We start from the raw sequence: 22,175 nt of genomic DNA, 5'->3' as shown, positions 1-22,175 counted from the left end.
TGTAATTGTCCTTAAATTTGCCTCACTGCACTCCGCTCCTTCCCTGAAAGTTTGGGGTGGATTCGTCAAGCGGGGGCCGAGATAAAAGGGGGGTCCCAAAACGTGTTTTCCCCATGTTAATTTCCATAGGGCGGTTGGACTCACTTTTAGCCCGAACGGCTGAATGGATTTCAACCAAACTTGGCAAAATTGTAGGGACTGGTAGCCCGATGTGCCTTTGCTATGTCTCAAGATATGTGCTCCAGTGGATTTTTAGTAATTTAGGTAAAATGCTAATGCTAATTCCTAACTATAACTGGTGTGAAACCTATGGTTTTTTCAGTGAATTTCAAAGTTTTTTTTAATGCTAATTCCTAACTAAAAGTCTCACTTTATAAGAAAGACTGTTACTGCTCTAGTTGTTCTTTAGAACACTCTGGTACATACTATCATTGGGCTATAGTTGCGCTACATCTACACCCACTTATACACAAAGTGAAACACTGATACAAACATTTAAATATTGAAACAAAACTCGCTAATATATGTATTCACTATGATACACTTAATAAGCCAGTTAACCAATCATTTTTTTTTAAAACATCCATTAAGACACTTATTTAAACATTTATTCTTCCATTGACCTTTACATATACATATATAAAATATGTTTATTTTTCAGAAAGGCACACATTCACTGGATGGTAGTATATGAAGGGGGGTCCCAGTTCATACAAAATTAAATCAAAAATACAAACTTATAACTTCATAAAGTGAACAATAGAGAAAATTCATAAGATTAAACTTAGAAAGATGCTATTTAATATACATCCTCATTTGGCAAAATAATTGCAATGTCTTTACAACAGAACATTTTTTAGAAATTCAATAACATGCCCAGGACAGGGGGCGTGGAAAGGAAAAGAAGGGTGAAAGGTAGGAATAGTGCAAAATAGTCAAACCAATTATGCAATTAGATAGTCTGTGGTCTCATCTACTTTTCACAGCGAGTACCACATAAGACATGTATTACATTGTCATATATTGATTGTGATACTAGAGAGCCTATCCTGTTACAGCTTGCACAGTCATAAATGATCTGTTGCTAACAGGTGGGAACAAACAAGGGCATGTCGACGTTTCGACCCCATCAGTGATGTCATGAGTGATGTCACTGCCCATGTCATGAGTGATGTAATATGTGATGTCATCAGCAGTGCATTACACGCGCAAGTTATAGTGAGTCCAACTAACTATAACATGGGAATTTCAATGGTTTTATGCCAGTAAAATTTCCAGGTAACTATAACTGGTGTGAAACCTATGGTTTTTTCAGTGAATTTAATAGGTTTTTTAAATGCTAATTCCTAACTATAACTGATGTGAAACCTATGTTTTTTTCAGAGAATATATATATATATATATATAAATATATATATATATATATATATATATATATATATATATATAATATATATATATATATATATATATATATATATATTACCTACTGGCGATAGCCAGTAGGTATATATAGTTAGGACCTAGCTACCATAGGAAATCTGCAACATTCTATTGGGAATAACTTTGGCGCCCGTTGAGGAATTTGTGTGTAATTTTCCAAAATTTAGGCCAGCTCCGCTCCACTTCTTCCCTGGAAGTTTCAGGGGGATTCGTCATTCGGGGGCCAAGAAAAAAGGTGGGTCCCAAAACGTGTTTTCCCCATGTTAATTTCCATAGGACGAATAGACAAGGCCACAGCCCGAACCGCTGAATGGAATTACACGAAACTTTGCAAAATTGTAGGGACTGGTACGCAGAAGTGCCTTTTCTATATTTGGTGAAAATTGCTCCAGTGGTTTTTATGAAAATTATCTTCAAAAACACATATATATCTGGGCGGAGCCTAACCACACATCTCATCGTGAGATCTGATTGGCTGTCAGCACTTCATCCAAGAAGTGTTGGCTGCCATCTTGGGACCAATATACATGATAGCACCTCATTAAAAAGCATTGTAGTTAATTGTTACATTATAAATCATTTGTTGATGGTACCACACTCATTTTAGGAATTGTGGTGTGTTCTAAGGTGATTTTACCATGTGAAAAAAGCCTTCTGCTGGGATATCATGAATCATGTTTGAAAGAAAACTATTATCTCATGCTTTTCCCATAGTGGTTTGGAAGGGGATCTATAAGCTAAACTGAAAGCATATTTTCTGTAAATTCACAATATCTTTCTCAGTCATGTAATGTAATGTAATGTAATGTAAATATACTTTTATAGAGCGCAGCTATCACTCCAGGGAGCATCTTGGCGCTGTAGCCCGTAGCCTAGATGGAAAGGCCGTAAAAAGTTACTCACACATCAGTCTCATCTACGCTAATCTCCCTATGTCTATACCAGAGTCATGCATACTGTATCTGGGAGGTTAAAGATCCAATGTGAGAAGGAAGTCTGACATTCTCAGTAAAACATGTACATACAACAAGGACAGAGACTGTCAGTTGATTCCTTTGTGTTCTCCTGTTCTACTGCAGCCTCCTAGAGTGTTCTAAAGAACAACCAGAGCGCTAACAGTCCTACTTATTACAAAGGTATGGCACACCTGAAGCCATCTTGATTGGAATAAAGTGGTGACTCTTAAAACATTTAATTTAAAAAGGAACAAAATAAGGGGGTATATTTTGCCATAGAAAGTATGATTAGTGCTGCAGAAAAAAACATTTGGGCACATTTTGAGTGACTTCTCAAATCCTCTTCTATTTCATTAAAAAATTCTGACACGCAGTCTCCCAAGATGGCCACCAGAGATAAAAGAGCCCAAATGTAGCCCAAATGTAGCCAAAATATTACCCAGATGTAGCCCTAGTATAGCCCAATGACAGAATGTCCCAGAGTGTTCTAAAGAACAACTAGAGCGCTAACAGTCTTACATACGACAAAAGTATGGCACACCAGAAGCCATCTTGATTGGAATGAAGTGGTAAGTCTGTAAACATTTAATTTAAACAGGAACAAAATGAGGGGGTTCATTTTGCCATAGAAAGTATGATTAGTGCTTCAGAAAGAAAAATTAGGGCACATTTTGAGTGACTTCTCAATTCTATGTCAGGAAGCAGAGGCAAGGATTATGCTAGTCCTTTCACCATTTTATTGGACAGCAAGTTAAAAGTATAAAGAAAAACATACAGCCATGAACTACCCTTCCCAACATGCTCAGCGGTAGTCAGGTAACATAACAGCCAATAGTAGTCCAAGCAACAGCATATAGGAATCCCACGCCGTAGTCCTTCCTCTTTCTCCATTGCTGCCGCTTCTAAGTTAAGTCCCCGTTTTCTTACTCGCTTATACTTGTGGCGTGGCAGTGTAGTTATTGAGCTTGACAGCTTGGTTTTGAGCATTGTAAACTGTTTTTAGATTATTATGCCTGCTTATGCTGTTTTCCTTGTCTAAAGACGACGAGGTAGGCTTTAAGCCCGAGCGTCTTTGTAGCGCGCGTGAGCGGTGTGAGGTGTCTCTCTCTTCAGACGTTTGCCAATTTCTCCACAGCGCCCTTTGCGCGTTTGTGGAGAATAACGCACTGAGGCTCCTGCGCTTCTATATTTTAGTTTGTGCCTCATTTTCCCCTCACTGACACCACTTTCTGTGGTATGTTTTTATGGTGACTATTTAATCTGTTTTAAACGTTTTTAGTCACATTTTGCTGGCATTTTGGTTGCCTATTTGGGTACCTGTGTTGGGAAAAAAAACCTTTTATTTAGTTTGGGGTGTGTAATTGTATGGGTGCCCATTCCTCGACGGAAATGCAGTCCCATCAGGACCATGACTATGATGTTGATGATAATGAGCAACCACAACAGCCCCTATTGCGCCCTCCTGCAGAGGTGGACAGACTCCTCTCTTCGGCTATCGCCCAGGCGCTGGCACCTCTGCAGGACAGCATCAATAAACTGTCTGCCCACGTTTTTAAAACTGGTTCAGGTATTTTGGGGGACAGTGGGGCGGGGCCTGGTGGTGTTCACTCCGTGGCACCACGCACGGCCAAGAAGCATGACGCGGGGCACCTGGAAGGCTTCAGCAGGCTTGCTGAGGTCTTCCATAAGAGTGCGCGCACGCTTAGAAGCACACCCTACCGGGGGGACGACTCACCCGGAGACATTTGTGGCGGTTCCACCCAAGACCTTGACCCGGAAGAAGGGTTTACCTTAGAGGGAGATGATGACGAGGATGAGTACATTGATGATGACGATGATGAGTCCTCTGAGGACATGACGGATGCTGGCAGGTCTTGGCGCCCTAAGTCCAGTGCTTCAGACTTTGGGGATGGGGACCCGGTCCCTTCGGATATGTTTGATCGTACCTCTATCTTTAGACCACATTCTACGGAATGGATGCCTGATAAATCAACTGCGGACAATGTAGCCGCCAAACTTCGCCAACCCCTTTCTCAGGACGTACGTTTACGACTGCGTTCAGAATGCCCTCGGCCCTCTCTCCCTAATAGAGTGGCAGTAACTCCTGAGATAGATCCAAAACTGTGCACTTTCTTTGCCAAGTATATTAAGGATCCTAAAAAGGGGATTGACAGATCATGGAAGGCATGTCAGGACAAGCTCTTAGACGTTGTAGGTCTTGTTACTAAGATAATTGAGCTTGCTCAACGCTCCAAAGAGTCTGGCCACCCTCTGACCATCGATGACGTAGCGGGTTGGGCACAGCGGGCTATGTGCCTTTTGGGTAACGCCAACTGTGCTCTTTCTGCGGATCGTCGCCGGTCTCTATTACTCAAGATAGACCCCAAACTTGGCAAATTGTCCTCGTCGGAGGCAGGTTCAGTGGCTCAAGGTACCTTGTTCGGAGACCCTTTTGTAAAGGAACTTGGAAAATTTGTTGCTACCTTCTCGGCACTAGATAAGGCGCAGGCCTCTATGAAAAAGCCCTCTTCCGGCCGCCAATTTCAGCAAGGCTCCAATAAGGGTCAACCCCGAAGGAACAATGGGTGGAACGACGAAAGGCAAGGTTCCTTTTACCCATCTCGTGGAGGCAGAGGCCAGGGCAGAGGACGCGGAGGAAATCAGTCCAACTCCAAAGGATTCAACGGTAAGCATTTCTATCCTCTCTCCGATACGTCTGGGGGGAAGGATTGCTTTATTTCTTCAAGCCTCGTCAGATCTAACATCAGATTCATTGGTTCTGGAAACTGTCCAGGGGTTTCACATAGAGTTTTACGGTTCCCCCGTTCAGCTCTCTCGACCTCGTCCTCTGGTTTTTTCCACAGCAGAACAGGAACTCATTGACTTAGAGGTTCAAAGTATGCTCCTAAAAGGCGCCATCATTCCGTCTTATCTGCATCCAAACTGCTTTCTCAGCAACATCTTTCTGGTCGAGAAGAACGACAAAGGGTTCAGACCAGTAATCAATCTCCGTTCCTTCAACGAATGGTTAATTTACCGGCACTTCAAGATGGAGGGAATCCATCTTCTGAGAGATCTTCTGCTTCAGGACAACTGGTTGGTACGTTTGGACCTAAAGGATGCCTTCCTTTCGGTTCCAATCTACCCTCCACATTGCCGGTTCCTTCTGTTTCTTTGGAAGGATCAGGTCTACGAGTTTCGCACTCTCCCCTTTGGGCTTTCCTCAGCACCATGGTGCTTTACCAAGCTCCTACGCCCGGTAGTCGAACATCTCCACACCATGGAGATTCGACTAATAATTTACCTGGACGATATTCCTCTCATGAATCAATCCAGGGAGCTTCTCCTACAACACCTGCAGACCACCATATCTCTTCTCCAATCTCTTGGGTTCATTATCAATGCCCAGAAATCGGACTTTCTTCCTCGTCAGGACATGACGTTCCTCGGGTTCCTTATCAAAACGAGGGACGCAACGCTGCATCTTCCTTCTCAAAAGATATCCAATATGAAGAAGGAGATTCGCAAGGTTCTTCGGAGGGACCGAATTTCCCTCCGCCAGTTGGCCAGGATTGTGGGCTTACTCTCATCGTCGATCCAGGCCATTTTTCTGGGACCCCTTCATTACAGGGCTCTCCAGAGACTAAAGGCATTTCATCTCCGCAAGGGTCTCACTCATTCGGAACTCATTTCTTTGACCACAGAAGCCAGATCGGAACTCCTTTGGTGGCTGAATCACATGGATGCCTGGAACGGGAGGGTGATCTTCGGCTCCCGTCCGGATCTTGTGATCGAATCGGATGCCAGTCGCCAGGGATGGGGAGCCGTCCATCTGCCCCCCTCTTGGTGGGGGGCAGATGGACGGAGGAAGAATTACACCTCCATATCAATTGCTTGGAACTCCTTGCGGGTTCTTTCGCCATCCGATCATTCACCACGACCAAGGTCTCTTGTTGTGTTCTTCTCCGGATGGACAATACAACAGCGGTCAGATATATCAATGGACTGGGAGGCACTCATTCCAAAGTCCTAGCGGATCTTGCAAAGGATTTTTGGAATTATTGCCTTCTACGTCAGTTTCTGTCATGGCGGAATATCTCCCCGGCGATCTGAACACGGTGGCGGATTGGCAATCCCAGAATTTTCGGGATGCCAGCGATTGGAAACTGGATCAGTCAGTGTTTCAGAAGATTTTGGATCTTTGGGGCCTTCCAATGGTGGACCTTTTTGCGTCCAGGTGGAATGCCCAGCTTCTCCGGTTCTTCAGCTGGAAGCCGGATCCGGGCGCGGAAGCTGTAGACGCGTTCCTCCAGGATTGGTCTCTGTTTCGGGCAGATGCGTTTCCCCGTTCCTCTTCATTCAGAGGGTAGCAGCCCAGGTTCGCAGACAACAAGCCCCCCTGATTTTGATAACACTGATATGGAAGGCTCAGTGTTGGTTCCTGTCCATTCTAGAATTATCATGGGCCAGACCTCTTTGGTTGCCATCATTCAACCACATTCTGACAGATCCATTGGGTCATCCCCACCCCCTGGTTCTCCAAGGCCATCTACATCTCATGGCATGGAGGATTTCAGGGGACGTTGGTCTAACAACACTCTTTCGAGAGACGCTGAACTCCTCATTCAGCGGGCCTGGACCCCTAGTACCACTAAACGATACCGATCTGCATGGAACAGATGGGTTCGTTGGTGTGTGGCAAAACCCCTGGATCCCATGGGCTCCTCTGTCACTGACCTAATAAACTTCCTTGCTGAACTTTTTCACAAAAATCTTGCGTACTGCACCATCAATTCTTTTAGATCAGCAATTTCCGCTGGTCATGCCCTAGTTGATGGTTCTCCAATTGCAGAGTATCCTTGGGTTTGCAAACTCCTTAAAAATATTCGTCTTTGACGTCCCCTGGAGCCCCGTTATTCCGGTCTATGGGATGTTAATGTGGTTTTACGCTTTCTTATGTCCTGGCAGGATAATGAATACCTTTCACGTAAAGAACTTTCGGCTAAACTAGCTATCCTCCTCTGTCTAATTTCTTGCAAAAGGATTTCTGATGTTCGTGCCCTAGATATTTCCGTCAGAGGTTTTACTCCGGAAGGGGTTACATTTACTGTTTCCAGAAGAACTAAGTGAAATACCAGGTCAGTATCATATCCATCTTTTCCTGATTCTCCAAAACTGTGTGTTGTTCGTTGCCTCAAAACTTATGAGAACATGACTCTGGAGGTTCGCCCTCCGAGCGAAAGACAGTTACTTATTGCTATCAAGAAACCTTTCAAAGCGGTTTCTTCTCCCACTATTGCCAGATGGGTCAAGTGGATTATGTCTGAGGCTGGAATTAATATTACAAACTTTGGTGCTCACTCCACTAGAGGCGCAATGGCATCCAAGGCTGTCCAAGTTGGGGGCAGATTGGAGGACATTATGAATGCAGCGGATTGGTCTTCGGATTCAACTTTCAAAAAGTTTTATTTTAAGCCAATCCATGAGGCTGTTTCTCTGGTGGTGAGTAAGCTTTAAACAAGATTAATCCTCGCCTCCACTTCCTGACATAGAATGAGAAATTTCCTAGTTCACACAAAGGAAAGTTTCAATTCTATTAAGGACGCGGAGGCGAGGATTATCCCACCCGGGCTTATCTAGCCTTTCCCACCCGGATTTGGGGTTAAAATGCTGGTTTTCTTCAATTAAGAGAAGTATTGATTTTTCCAGTGTTTCAGTGTATATATGACTGTACTGCTTTGCAATATGTGTATCTTGCATCTCTTCCTGAGATTTCCTGTGTTTCTCCACATTGTAATGTGATTCTGAGGTATTCCACATTGTACTGGACGAGATATTACTTTTTTCTCTCTTCCCTAGGCTCCGATCAGAAAACGGACTAGAGGGTAGAGGACTTCTTGCCAGCAGCAGCAACGAAAGAGGAAGGACTACGGCGTCGGATTCCTTAATGCTGTTGCTTGGACTACTATTGGCTGTTATGTTACCAAGACTACCGCTGAGCATGTTGGGAAGGGTAGTTCATGGCTATATGTTTTTCTTTATACTTTTAACTTGCTGTCCAATAAAATGGAGAAAGGACTAGCATAATCCTTGCCTCCGCGTCCTTAATAGAATTGGAAATTTCTCAATCCTCTTCTATTTCATTAAAAAAATTCTGACATGCAGTCTCCCAAGATGGCCACCAGAGACAAAAGAGCCCAAATGTAGCCCAAATATCACCCAGATGTAGCCCAAGTATAGCCCAATGACAGAATGTCCCAGAGTGTTCTAAAGAACAACTAAGAACAAAAGTAAGGCACACCAGAAGCCATCTTGATTGGAATGAAGTGGTAAGTCTGAAAACATTTAATTTAAAAAGGAACAAAATGAGGGGGTATATTTTGCCATAGAGTGTATGATTAGTGCTGCAGAAAGAAAAATTAGGGCACATTTTGAGTGACTTCTCAAATCCTCTTCTAGTTCATTAAACAATTCTGACATGCAGTCTCCCAAGATGACCAACAGAGACAAAATGAGGGGGTATATTTTGCCATGGTGCTAATTAGGGCACATTTTGATTGACTTCTCAAATCCTCTTCTATGTCATAAAAAAAATTCTGACATGCAGACTGAAACATGCACTTTGAACACCAGCAGCAGACTTCCCTGGTGAGCAGTAGCTTTACTACAGTGATCTAATGAGCAACTAGAGTGCTAACATTCAGAATTTATGGCAAATGTGTGACACATCTGAATGCCTTCTTGATGGAACCAAAGTAAACAAGCATTGAAAATGCAATAGATCTTGCCTTTGTTTAAGTTAAAGCCATTCTGTTTGTAATGAGGTGGCTTTTTAGCTTTGCTTTTATTAGTGTTTTTAAAACTTTCATGTAAATAACATGCATATGTATGCATATATGTATATGTATGCATGCATTTATATTTGTATTTATATAGATATGCAGATTATATATGTTTATATATGTATGTATATATATATATATATATACATACATATATATAAATGCATATGCATATATATGCATATATATATATATATATGTGTATATGTGTGCATGTAGAGAGAGGTAGAGAGGTAGAGGTAGAGAGGTAAAGGTAGAGAGTTAGAGACTAGTAGAGAGAGAAGTAGAGAGAGGTAGAGAGGTAGAGAGTAGAGAGTGAGTAGTAGAGAGTAGTAGAGAGCAGTAGAGAGAGTAGCAGAGAGTGATTAGTAGAGAGTAGTAGAGTGAGTAGTAGAGAGTAGTAGAGAGTGAGTAGTAGAGAGTGAGTAGTAGAGAGTAGTAGAGAGTAAGTAGTAGAGTGAGTAGTAGAGAGCAGTAGAGAGTGAGTAGTAGAGAGTAGTAAAGAGTGAGTAGTAGAGAGTTGTAGAGAGTGAGTAGTAGATAGTAGTAGAGAGTGAGTAGCAGAGAGAATAGTAGAGAGTAGTAGAGAGTGAGTAGTAGAGTGAGTAGTAGAGAGTAGTAGAGAGAGAGTAGTAGAGAGTGAGTAGTAGAGAGTGAGTAGTAGAGTGAGCAGTAGAGAGTGAGTAGTAGAGAGTAGTAGAGAGAGAGTAGTAGAGAGTGAGTAGTAGAGAGTGAGAAGAAGAGAGTGAGTAGTATAGAGTGAGTAGTAGAGAGAGAGTAGTAGAGAGTGAGTAGTAGAGAGTAGAGAGTAGTAGAGAGTGAGTAGTAGAGAGTAGTAGATAGTCAGTAGTAGGGAGTGAGTAGTAGAGAGAGAGTAGTAGAGAGTAGTAGATAGTGAGTAGTAGGGAGTGAGTAGTAGAGAGAGTAGTAGAGAGTAGTAGAGAATGAGTAGTAGAGAGTGAGTATTAGAGAGTAGTGGAGTAGTAGAGAGTAAGTAGTAGAGAGTAGTGGAGAATATTCCAAAGTTTGGCACAGCACCACTTGCACAATAAGTCCAATCAAATCATATCACTTAGAGTCCTTATTAAAGCGCTGAATCTTGGTGTATATTCAAATGCTTTTATTTTCCCTAAGTTTATGTACCACAGCCAGCCGACGCGTTTCGTTCTGTACAACAGAACTTCTTCAGGGCGTTCTTATTTCCTTCAAGTTATGTCGGTATCCTGTTGTCATATAACTAGATATTTCTTCCAAATGTTAGACGAGACGTACGTACATTCTTATTCAAAGTGACTAGGTATCAATTTTACCCACACAATTCGGGCAGACTTGAGTAATTTATAGCATCTCAAAGTCAGTCTTTCAAAAATTCCAAAGTATAGGACATGATAATCCAAATGCAAAAATTCTCAAGAAAAGTCATTTCCAATCGTTCTAAATATCGGCGTTTGGGCAGATATGACCCAGTGACCCCCAGTATGCAAGGGGAATTAGTCCCCCCTATGCAAACGCGTCAGTGGCCTGCGTTGCAGAGAGGTGTAAAAAGGGGCATAGCCTCATTACACCTCTGTGCAATGCAAACCCTGGCGCATACTGGAGGTTCCAGGTGGGCTAGTTAGCCCCCTGGGACCCCCAGTATGCAAGGGGTATTAGTTCCCCCTCTTCAAACATGCACGGGGGCTGCGTTGCAGAGAGGTGTAAAAAAGGGTGTGGCCTCATTACACCTCTCTGCAATGCAGCCCCCTGGCGCATACTGGAGGCTCCTGGTGAGCTAGTTGGCGCCCAGGGACCCCCCAGTATGCAAGGGGAATTAGTTCCACCTCTGCAAATGCGCCAGGGGGCTGCGTTGCAGAGAGGTGTAACAAGGGGCATAGCCTCATTACACCTCTGCAATGCAGCCCCCTAGCGCATACTGGAGGTTCCAGGTGGGCTAGTTGGCCCCCAGGGGCCCCAGTATGCAAGGGGAATTAGTTCCCCCTCTTCAAACATGCACGGGGGCTGCGTTGCAGAGAGGTGTAAAAAAGGGGCATGGCTTCATTACACCTCTCTGCAATGCAGTCCCCTGGCGCCTACTGGAGATTCCTGGTGGGCTTTCAGGTCTTACATATTTAGGAATTAGCATTAAAAAAACTTTGAAATTCACTGAAAAAAACATAGGTTTCAGGCCTTATATAGTTAGGAATTAGCATTTAAAAAACCTTGCAAATTCACTGAAAAAACCATAGGTTTCAGGCCTTATATAGTTAGGAATTAGCATTTAATCTCAAGCCTCTAATTTGAAGTTCATAGTGTTCTCATTGTTCAGTATCTTTTACAGTAGATAGTAAGTCGAAATAATCTCCACCCTTGAGCAGCCGAACGTTCTGCTGCCTCTTCCGCTTCAGTTTCTGTTGATGCTTTGAATTGATCTGATTGACTCCGTCAGGTAAGACCGCTCAGTGTTCATATCGAGGTCACCTGCACATCCACTAATATCCTTATCAAGTGTTTTAGAATGGGACTCGCTTTGTGCTCTTTAATCCGAAATCGGGGCGTATGCTCTGTTCCATCACCTTTAACACCATGAACCTACCAGGGACTCAGTAATCCTCAGAGACTATATTTGTACCTGTAGAAAGTCCCCTCATGCCATCTTGTCTTTTGATTGCGCATACCTTTTGATTACGCATGTTTTACACATATGAACGTACACAGTATGCGTGGCTAAATGGTCATGTTCAGGTACCTTTTCCTTATTACTCTTATTGAATATGTTCTTAAACTTCACTGTTTAGTTAAGTTTCATGTTCACACGATTTATCAGTGTCTCAAACACTACTATATACTGCTTACTACATACAGCTATCGAATATTGTTAGTTACCTGTTCCCTGCTACACCCACCATTCTATCCCCTTCCTGCGCCGCAGATGGATGGCAATGCCGTCGCAGCTCCCAAGTTCTTTTGAGAGGGGAGGGGGGAGGGGGGAGGGAAGGAGAGGGAGGGAGGAAGGGGGGAGGGGGAAGGGGATAAGGGGGGAAGGGGAAGAAAAAAATCTGGTTTGTTTCAGCATGTTTTTTTTATTTGAGGTTAATGCTTTTTCTCAACTATATGTCAGCAAAAGGACTGCTTTCCGATATTTCATGGGGGCCCTCGCAGAGCACACACAGAGGTCTAACCTATCGTGCTACTAGCCTATCCCCAGTAATAGTCTACAGTATCATGTTCACCACAAACCCGAAATGCGTCTGCTCAATCGACACCATTGTAACAGCAATACACGCGAGACAGTACAGAACCAATGAAGCAGCTTACTCATTCACACTCAACACACACCCACCACCCTCTAACCTACTCTTCAACAATATAACGCCTGAACAAGAGCGACGCCATAGTAACCAATGACTCGTAATACATCTATCTCGGAGGGCCTTAATATTGTTTCCCTCAATGTTAAAGGTCTCAATCATCCGGTCAAGAGGAGAAAAGTTCTGGAGTATCTGGCCAAATCCAAGGGTGACATCCTACTCCTGCAGGAGAGTAAACTGTCAAAAGATGACGCTGACTTTATAAACCAACATTGGATATCTCACATTCTTTGCTCTCCAGCAGTTAGCAAAAAGAGGGGGGTTCTTACACTAATAGCTAAGAAATCCAACATCTCCGTAGTTTCACACACTCACGATAATAATGGCCGCTTCGTCATGGCACACCTTCAGAGAAACGAAGATCATATCCATGTCTTGAATGTATATGGCCCCAACAATGACGATCCAGAGTTTTGGGATTCACTAGCCCCGACCCTAGACTGCATACCCCAGGAAGAACTACTAATTATGGGGGGTGATTTCAACCTGCCACTAGACCCAATCACCGATCGCCACTCGAATTGTGCCTACCACCCTACACGTTCACATACTAGTTTACACCGCCTATGCTCCAGATTCAACTTACACGACTCATGGAGACTCCAACACCCTGACGGCCGAGATTACACCTTCTACTCGCCTCCTCACAATTCCTACTCGAGGATAGATTATATCCTCATTAATAGCCCCTTCACTCACCTCATAGAAGAAACCAGTATTGCCCCTAAACTGATTTCCGACCACTCAAGCATTCAGACCAAACTAGTGGGCTCCAGTTCCATTCTCCCCCCTAAAAGATGGAGATTCAATGACAACATATTTTCTGAGCCGGAAAACAAACGAAAGATCGAGGATGCCATCCTAGACTACCTCAAACTTAATGACACCCCCGACTCAGACATAGCGAATGTTTGGGAGGCACTCAAAGCCACTCTGAGAGGAGTAATAATAGGCATTCGAGCTCAAGCTAACAAAAAATTAAACAAAGACTTGTCCACTCTGGAAGGTAACATCAAAAAGCTGGAAACCCCCCATATGGCAGATCTCCAAAACTCGATGATTTTAAACGACCTCACCAAACTCAAATATGAATACAACTCGATACTCAGTAGAAGGGCGGGGGTCTGGGTCAATAAGTTTAAGGCTCTAAGAACGTGTGAGGGCAACAAAGCTGGAAAGATCTTAGCGTCATATCTAAAACATAAAAATAAGCAATTCAACATCGCCTCAGTTAAAGATAGCAACAATGCCATCCAAACAAAGCAGAACCTAATTCTTAATACATTTAAATCATTTTACCAAGACTTGTACAAAAATAACTTAGACTTTGACTCGGAAGAGTGTAACAGATACCTAACCTCACTGGGTCTTCCTAAACTCAACGATGCTGACAAGGACACACTGAACTCTCCGATTACCCTACAGGAAGTATCAGCGTCCATTAAAACGCTTAAATGTAAGAAAGCACCGGGCCCTGACGGGTTCTCAGCCAGCTTCTATAAAGAACTCACGAACTCCCTGAGCCCAACTCTCCTAAAACTATTCCAATCCTTTAGCGTAACAAAAGGTATTACCAATTCAATGAGTGAAGCTACCATCATAGTCATACCTAAAGAAGGTAAAGACCCTCTGCTAACCAAAAATTATAGGCCAATCTCCCTAATTAACTTAGATTGCAAAATTTACGCAAAGATCCTCGCCACACGTCCAAATTTACAACTCCCAAAGCTAATTAGTACATCACAAGTAGGCTTCATGAAACAGCGCATGTCTAACGATAATATGAGGATCCTCTGTCACGTCATTGAAAAAGCCAGAATTCTCGAAGCCCCGGCCGTAGCCATTACCCTCGACGCAGAGAAGGCGTTCGACAGAGTCTCCTGGTATTTCCTCAAGAGCTGCATGTCCGCCTTTATCCTGGGTGAACCATTCACTGATTTGGTTATGGCCCTATACCGTTCACCTTCCGCACGCATTGCTATAAATGGTTCATTGTCGGACCCCTTTCCCTTGGAACAAGGGACAAGACAGGGCTGCCCCCTCTCACCCTCACTTTTCCTTTTGGCAATGGAACCCCTAATTGCACATATAAAAAAAAATGAAAACATCAAGGGTGTGAAATTCGGAGATAAGTGCGTCAAACTTGCCGCCTACGCGGACGATATCCTGATTGTAACGGAATCACCCGAATCTTCCATCACTGCACTAATGACCACCATAGATAATTACTCTTACCATTCAGGATACAAACTCAACCGGGATAAATCTGAGGTCAAACCACTCAATATTTTAACCACCAAAGAGGTGCTGGGAGACTCAGGGCTATGTTGCCAACCAGAGTTTGTGAAATACCTAGGTATCGAGTTCGGTGACTCACTCATGGAGACCCTCCATCGAAATGAAAAAATCACTTTAAATAAAATCAAGACACAACTAGAGGGGTGGTCCCCCCGATTCATTACTTGGTGGGGTAGGGTGGAGACCATCAAGATGATGATTTCACCTCTAGTTAATTACCTCATATCTATGCTCCCACTAACCCTCACATCTGACTTATATCACAAATTAGACATGGCCATCTCTAATTTCCTATGGAAAGGGAAAAGGGCAAGAATCAGCATAAAAAAACTTTGCTTAGACAAATCCGCGGGTGGGGTCAATTTGCCAGACTTTAAAAGGTATGAGGCCGCATTCCTAGCCAAACAAGGAGCCCACTGGCTCGCTCCCTCACCTGAATATACTCCAGTATGGCTAGAAATTGAGGAGGAAATTCTAGATGGTATCTCCCCTAGCGCGGCTCTCTCATCTAACCTGAACAAGCTGACCCACTCTAAATCAATATTTCATAACACAAAATCTGCTCTCCTGAAGTTTGATAGAATCCTAGAAAACAGCATTCGGGGCTCACGATGGGAATCCCTTTGGGACAACCGTAACATTATGTACAAGGGCAAACCCATGTACAACGAGACATGGATCAAAAAAGGCATACTGTTCCCATACCAGCTGTACGCGGGGGCATACCCTATTCCCTTCAGTGCCCTACAAATCAAATACGATCTTACACCAATTGAATTCTATAACTTCCTAAACGTAAAAACGGCTTTGTCCAAAACCAAACTCTCCCTGACACCACCCTCACTCCCGCCATACCTTGCCAGACTAAACCGACTAGGACACCAGGTTTCCTTTCTCTATAGACTCAGCCGTCCCCAACAATCTGGCCTTACTGCCCCAATTACACAATTCTGGAATAACCTTTCATCCAGGCCAATCACAGACTCAGATTGGACCAACACATGGATATCTTGCACGAGACACAAAATCAGCCCTACACTGTCACAGACAAAATACTGGCTCTTACATAAGGCCTTCTGGACCCCAGCGCGATTATTTGCACACAACCTCACCCCAGATGCCTTTTGCTGGAATTGCAAACGCGCGGAGGGTGACTTGTCACACATCATCCTAGAATGCGACTGCGTGGCACAATTCTGGGGAAAGATATTCGAATTGATCTCAAAGCTATTTATTCCACATCTCACCTGTAAAAGAGCTCCCTTACCTAGTTTTCGGGTTCACCCAGGACCCATCCCTTGTTGCAGATGATAGGGCATTACTTGACCTTCTCCTCTCGGCGGCGGTTAAGACAGTCCTCAGCAACTGGAAAGATACCAGCAAGGCCAATTACGCAGGGTGGCTGAATTGGATAATCAGCTTACGTGGAGCAGACAATATTGCACTCCTTCAGACACCGTGGCGCCCTCCCACGAGAAAACTATGGTCGGCTCTTGATAACTACTTCACGTCACATAAGCCACCTTAGAATGGCCCACACTCCGTCCACGACCCACCAACATATGCTCCCCGACTACCTTCATTGCACTATTAACTATCGTAGAAAATTGTCCTTAATGAATGAGTAAAATGCTGTTGAAATACAATGTCTGTTACTAAATTGTTATCGAGTATGAGATACGTGCTGTACTGTTCTAGGCTAGATGCCAGCCATGTACTTTTGTACTGACATTTACTATGATATATTGTAGCGTACAGCAATTTTGATTCGTAAATTTATGACTCATATTACGCTAATGGATTTACTTTTTTTATGTCTATGCTGAAACAACCAATAAAAACTTTTGAAATTAAAAAAAACCTTGCAAATTCACTGAAAAAAACATAGGTTTCAGGCCCTATATAGTTAGGAATTAGCATTTAAAAAACCTTTAAAATTCACTCAAAAACTATAAGTTTTAGGGGTGTTATACTTAGATGGACATTTCACTCATACAAAACCATTAAAATTACTCCTATATAGTTAGTTGTACTAACTATATTTCGCGCACCCGCAATCCACTGCTGATGATGTCACATATTACATCATTCATGATATGGTCAGTGACATCACTGATGACATCTCAAATGACATCACTGATGACATCCCTGATGACATCATCCAGTGAATGTGGTTTGCTTCGTTATTTAAATATGCATTATATATAACTCACAAATTGCTCATGCAATTTCAAGGGTGCAAGGGTGTCAAATGACACCCTGTTGCACCCCTTAAATTGATCTGTGCACATATGCTGCACACACACATGCCCTAAGGGCATGTGTGTGCGCAACATGAAACTTTTAAAAATGCACAAAAGTGCATTTTTCAAAGTTTTTGCAAATTACCATGATGTTCAACTTCATGGTAATTTGCACCCCCTATTATAATCGCTAATTTTTTTACTTTAATGCATTACAAGTAAGGAATCTCAATTTGTAATTCCTTAAGTTCATTCGCAATTTAAGTTATCGCAAATTAGAGATTCCTTAAATTGCGATTTTTGCTTTTGGGATGATGCATCCCAAATGCAACAAGCATTTGCAATGCAATAGGTCTCGCATTAGGAAAGTTTGAGCTATTGGTATTGTAAATGACAAATTTTTTATTTATGTGTTGGTTTTGAAAATAGCTAAATTTATAGCTTTCTCATTTACAATGCCAATAGTTATAACTTTCACAAATGTGATACCTTTAGCATTTGTAATACAATATTTGAACACCAAGATAAGAAGTTTTAAGATTGCTCTCTTCCTAACGGGCAGCCAGTGCAGGGACTGCAGCAGGGGACAGGACGGGTTACGTCTGGGCTTATTCAGAGCCATTCTTGTGGCGGTATTTTGCAATATCTGGAGCCTAGAGAAAAGATCTTCATGGAACGTTTTGTTTTGCACCATATACCTATGTATCTACGATAGGGTGTTTACACTATCATTGACTAGCATTGAACTTTATGTTATTTATCTTGTACCTATGTATCTAAGACACTTACATTGTAAAGCGCTCTGATACCCGCAAGGGTCTTGTTCGCGCTATATAAAACTTTCAAAATAAATAAATGTGTTGTATTTAAGTGACTTAGATGTATTGCTATTACAAATAACAATGGTTTTTAATTTTTGTTAATAATTAATACTTAAATACAAGTTATTGTAATTTATAATGGCAAAAGCTTAAACTTTTGAAAATAACTTTTGTGAAGATTATGTTCAGTGTATTTTATTGTGATGAAAATCAAAGAACAGAAGTGACATCTTTTTGTGACATTTGTAATAAAGATTGAAACATTGAGAGAACATATTTGAACCACTTGTTGTTGAATGGTTGCACAGATTGATGCTGTGGTGGCGCTGAGTGATGTTGTGGTGGCGCTGAGTGATGTTGTGGTGGCGACGAGTGATGCTGTGGTGTTCAGTGATGCTGTGGTAGCGCATAGTGATGTTGTGGTGCCCCTGAGTGATGCTGTGGTGGTGCTGAGTGTTGCTGTGGTGATGCGATAGAGTGAGTGCGATAGATAGATAGAGTGAGTGCGATAGATAGAGCGAGTGCGATAGATAGAGAGAGTGTGATAGATAGAGGGAGGGCGATAGATAGAGGGAGGGCGATAGATAAAGGGAGGGCGATAGATAGATAGAGTGAGGGCGATAGATAGATAGAGTGACTGAGGGCTATAGATAGATAAAGTGAGGGCGAAAGATAGAGTGAGTGTGATAGTTAGACAGAGAGAGTGAGAGCGATAGACAGCTAGATAGAGTGAGGGCGATAGATAGAGTGAGGGCGATAGATAGAGTGATGGCGATAGATAGAGTGAGGGCGATAGAGTTAGGGCGATAGATAGATAGAGTGAGGGCGATAGATAGAGTGAGGGCGATGAGTGAGGGCGATAGATAGATAGAATGAGGGTGATAGATGGATAAATAGTGTGAGGGCGATAGATAGATAGAGTGAGGGCGATAGATAGAGTGAGGGTGATAGATAGAGGGCGATAGAGTGAGGGCAAATGATAGATAGAGTGAGGGCGTTAGATTGATAGAGTGAGGGCGATGGACCAGAAACAACCATCCTGGGCTAGCACAAAGTCTGATTGGCTAACCTAGAAAGAAAAGCTTAGTTGTGCAGATATCAAGACACATTGATAGTTGCTACACTGTAGGAGATGTATTTCACACAGTACAAATCAAGTTTTGCATTTTTACTTCTAATAGCCTCAAAAGGTAAGTCATATTTTCAAATGTGGCGCATAGCAGAGTTCATACTGTGCACAGCCGAAGATCAAGTGAGCAAACAGAGCCTCACTCTCAGAGCATGTCCAGAGAAAAAGCAAAAGGAGTGACCATGGGGAGCCAGGCACAGATGGGAGGTGAAGAGTGTGGAGGGCTGAACAAGCAGACAGAAGGAATTAAGAGTCACACAGTAGTGAATGAAAACACAGATCACCAAGGCGGGTGGGGGGCAGTGTTTAAGAGCAACAACTTGTTGAGCATACACAGGCAATGGCGAGCGAAAGGATGAGCATAGAAAGGGAATGAATTAACAGTACACATCGTAAAACCCATGGCCTATTTCAATATAGCTACTGGCACGAGACAGAGCAAATGATGAAAGGTGGTAAGAAGGCACACTAGCAGAGATGCGAGTAGGCAAAGACAAAGGAGGATCATGAGGGTAGTAAGATAAGTCACCGTACCATGCACCCAAGACCGCTAAGTACCACAGACATGAGGTGCACAGGGAGAGAGTGCGAACACTACAGTGTGCATGCAGAGAGGACAGACCATGTAGTGTACAATGAATGGTCTTGTCACTGCCCAGGCTCCACGGAGCAGGCTCGGTTATTGCTTTCAATAAAATCCTGCATACAGGTGTACGGTACCAGCATGGAGCTTCTCTGGGGACTCACTGCAGCCTTCGCATGACTAAGATATTTTGCCCTGGGGGGCGCTGCTCCCACAAACAATGTGTATTTGGAATTCGATCAGAGCACCGGATATCTCATTGACAGAACTAGGTCTTCAATATTCCTTTACAACAATATTTAAATGCCATGATCAACATGACTGTGGACGAATCATTTAAAAAAAATATTAGCAAGGCGCCGTGTGTAATAAACACTGGCGTTCCGTAATTTGAAGCACTGTTAGCCATGGCCACTGGGTGTTGCATGTCCTGCAATGATAGAGAAATGCATGAAAGTGACAGCAACTCACCTATGATCCATGCTACAAGACCCGCAGATAAAATTGCTACAAAAACGTTTTGTCCAATAGGCCTTTATTTATGAGTTGCTTTTATGGTGAGCAATGTTTGTTTGAGCTGGAAATGGCCCTATTCTAAAGTTACTTCCTAGCGAAAAAATCAAGCCCGGAAAAAAAAAGACGATACTTGCAGCCAAACTCAATGATGCCTATGCCCAGCAGGTGAGAGGCTGTGGCATAACCTCCAGAGCTGCTGACTTTGGGACTCGGGAACCGGACTCAAGTCTTTGTGTCGGTAAAAATGTGCATTTAAAAAAAATAAAACACAGACGGGCACGTGGAGGGACCATAAAAGAAGGAGGAGAGGATGGAGCATTGGTTGAATATGGGTTAAGGGCCATTGAGGCTGACCTTGAAGCTGGGCAACCAGGTTTCAGTCTCCACCGCCTGAAAATTGAATGTGTCCATCTGTAATGCAACTGGTGGTAATGTAAAGCGCCCTGATACCGTCAGGGTTGAGTTCACGCTATATAATACTGCCAAAAAATAAAAAAAACTGTTGTGAGGTGGGAGTGGCTGGGGGATTAAGTAGCAGCAAAACTGAAACACACAGCATGGCACTGAAGGGCAAACCCCCTTGCAGGAAGTAAACAGAACACTTAAGAGCAGAGACAGGCCAACAAAAAAACGAGCATTTGCAATGCAATAGGTCTAGCATTACTGAAAGTTTGAGCTATTAGCTTTGTGTTATTATTTGCAACGCCAATAGCTCAAACTTTTAGAAATTCGAGACCCATTGCATTTTACAGTATTTATTTTTGTTGCAGTGGTGTGATAACATGAGACAATCGGAAGAGCATATATGGGTGACTTACCTGAATATTGTATGCATGTAGAAATTGAGAACAATATGTGTAAAAAAAAAAGGAGTAGTACTCACCCCCAGAGTAAGGACCCATGCTCGGGACACATAATTACACGTTATGTAGGGAACGCGTGTAAACCACCCAGGATCGGGTGAACAAGCGTGGAGTATTAAAAATACAAATGCCGCTTAAAGCCGAAGCGGGAGAGGGAAGTGCACTGGACTGATGCCCTTGTACAGCTTTGATGAAAGTAAACAAACAAATACTGGTGAAAAGCCATAGCGGAAGGGGGAATTGCACGGAAGACGCAAGGCCGTCATTGCTAATAAAAATTATGCAATGGAGGGCGAGGCGTGTATTTTGTAAATAAAGGCAAGCGTTATTCACAGAGCTTATAAATGCATAGTGTGAAAAAAAAGGAATATTAATCATCCCCGGAGTATGGACCCGTTATCGTGATACACAATTACACAGGATGTAGGGAATGCCTGTAAACCATCCAGGATCGGGTGATCACGTTGTGGAGCATTAAAAACGAAGATGTGCAAATGTCGCTCAAGTGGGAGGGGAAAGAGCACGGAACAGGCACCCTTATATCGCTCTGATGAAAGTAAGCAAAGACATGCAAATTCTGGTGGAAAGCCAAAGCGGGAGGCAGAAGTTCAAGGAAGACGCAAGGCCGCCATTGCTAATAAAACAAGCAAAAGAGATTGTGAGAGCATGAGAGAGAGCAAGAGGTTCTTACAGGAAGAGAGAGAGAAACGGGCATGTCTGGGCAACAAACAAAAGAGAGTGTGAGATTACGAGAGAGAGGGGTTATTACAGGAAGAACATGAGACAGGCAGGTCTAGGCAACAAGCAATAGAGAGAGTGGGAGATTACGAGAGAGAGAGAGAGGTTCTTACAGGAAGAGAGAGAGAAACGGGCATGTCTGGGCAACAAACAAAAGTGAGTTTGAGAGCACAAGAGAAAGAGGGGTTATTACAGGAATAACATGAGACAGGCAGGTTTAGGCAACAAGCAAAAGAGTGGGTGTGAGAGCAGGAGAGAGAAGTTAATACAGAAAGAGAGAATGAGAGACGGCCAGGTCTAGGCAACAAACAAAAAAGAGAGCGCAAGACTGTGAGAGCACAAGAGAAAGATATGTTATTACAGGAAGAAACAAGAATCGGGCAGGTCTAGGCAACA

This window comes from Lissotriton vulgaris, chromosome 2_1 (genome assembly GCF_964263255.1).
Source record: "Lissotriton vulgaris chromosome 2_1, aLisVul1.2, whole genome shotgun sequence".
NCBI lineage: Eukaryota > Metazoa > Chordata > Amphibia > Caudata > Salamandridae > Lissotriton > Lissotriton vulgaris.
The sequence above is the reverse complement of the archived record's forward strand: the minus strand, read 5'-3'. Positions refer to the sequence as shown.